Here is a 2,129-nt window from a genome sequence, read left to right on the forward strand (position 1 = left end):
GGAGGACTGAACAGAGAACATGCAGACATCACTTTCAAGCACAAGGGCCAGATTACTTCCCTAAGGCTGGAGTTCAGTTACAACCTGCTGCCTGTGTGGGCAGGAGCATCGCTGCACCCTGCCTGTGTCTTTTCATTTTCCTTCATTTTCCTGATCTGGGGTCAGGGTGGCAAATGGCATAGCCTTGTAACTCTGGCCCTATGAGAAGTGGAGTCCTAAAAATTATTTACTGACCAGGTGGGCCTTCTGTTCTCTGAGGTGTCTGTTCAGATCCTTGGGCCTGCAGGTGTCTTTCTCTCTGCAGGGACACTCCAGGCATCTGTCCTTTACTGGGCCTAGGATCTCATCTTACAAGTATTTCCTCACATCAAATTTAATTTTAAGGCAGAGGACCTTTCTCTGCTAGAGGCACACATGACCCCTTCAGCCTGAAGTTGCTGAGGGCTTGGGGAGAGCAGGTCTGCCTACAGCCCCAGACCCACCTAAGCATCCACGGTTCTCCCTCTGACCCCATGTGCCTTCTCTGGCCCACCCTAAAGGAAGAACAACTTAAGACTCACAAGAGAGGAGAACTGCATGGACAGTCAAGGCAGACAATTGGGAGAAGCTGGTGGAGCACCTTGTGCCTGCCTTGCAGGAGGGCAACCTCATTTATGCCAACATCTTCTTTGGAACATACCAGGGCTTCACCACCACTGAGCAGGTCCTGGACTGGTTGTTCCACAGGTGAGAGCCAGTCCCATCCCTACTCACTTGACTGCTCTGCCCCCAACATGCTTGTTTCTCAGAAATGTCATTTCACTCACTGGCCCCAGTTTCCTCCTTGGGAAGGGGAGCAGTTAAAGGAAAAACCTTCAAGGTTGATTATAAGGTATAACTGGAGAATCCATGGAAAGTGCTTCCCCGAGCCTGGATCAGTGGACAGGGTGGCTGAAGGGGCAGGGTTGTTCCTAGGCAGGACTTTCCTCTTCCGAGTGAAGAAGTTCACAGCTTCTCCGCCTTAAATACTCCAGTTTTCTCATTTCTAAAGGAGGTTTGAGACCTTTTCTGTGCCTCCAATCTTGGTGTTGTCAGAGCAGGGATCATTGTAGGCTGCCAAAGGAGTCCAGACTCATCCTAGGCCTGAGAAGGTGCTGCTTAGGACACATTCCTTCAGCAAGTATATATCAAGTGTCTACTAGGTGCAGACACTTTCTGAAGCATGTCACTTCATGCAGTGAACAAAGCAGGCAAATTTCCCTGCTCTTCTGGGTTCCATTTGAGTTGGGGCTGGAGGCAGTAACACAAGCCATCTGAAGCAGGGGAGTACACTTAGTAAGTTTCCCATGACATGCTCATAGACTCTCCTAGATATGGGCATAAATGTTGGGGCAGTGGCAGGCATGACATTTGTCTTGAAATGAAAAAGTGAGTTCTCTTTGGGAGAGGGGCAGGGGTTCTCCTCACCTGAGACCAGATTGAGGAGTTAGGCTGGGAAGAACCCTGGACTCCACTCATTCAATGATGTCCTGGGAGGGCTGAGTCCAGAGGGCTTTCCCCTCTATTTGGAAAGGAGTCTAAAGAAGCTGTGGGTGGAGTCCTGGGGCACTAGCTGCAGAGGACCCTGGGAAATCATTTTTGGTCCCTGAGAGGGCCCTTTCCCACCACAGACCCAAGACCCTCAAACACCATTTCATGCAAATCCATGAAAGGAGGTGGTGAGCAACCTGCTCGATATCTGCCATGGGCTTCAGTCCTGTCTGTCTCCTGCAGGGATGGTAGGGCCAGCTGTGCTTCTATCATTTGGGAAGGCAGTATTAAGGGGAAAAGGAGACATATGACACATGGCAGGAGATGAGGCAGCTCCTCAGAAGTTACTGGGTAGGGGACGGGAGAACCCAGCACAGGACAGACCCTGTCCCCTCCTCACTTAGATAATGATAAAGTTCCTACTGTGTGTCAGTGCCAGACTATGAGCAGAGAAGTCAAGACCCTTCCCTGTCCTTATGGGCTTTATTTTCCAGTGGGAGGGTCTTTGGGGGGACAGTGTGGAAGAAAGGCCATTTTCTGACTCTGCTACACACCACCTGCCCTCAGCTCCCTCTCCTCCCTGCTGGGCACCTGGATCGACAAGTACCCTGAAGATTTCC

Source organism: Dasypus novemcinctus, chromosome 22 (genome assembly GCF_030445035.2).
Source record: "Dasypus novemcinctus isolate mDasNov1 chromosome 22, mDasNov1.1.hap2, whole genome shotgun sequence".
NCBI lineage: Eukaryota > Metazoa > Chordata > Mammalia > Cingulata > Dasypodidae > Dasypus > Dasypus novemcinctus.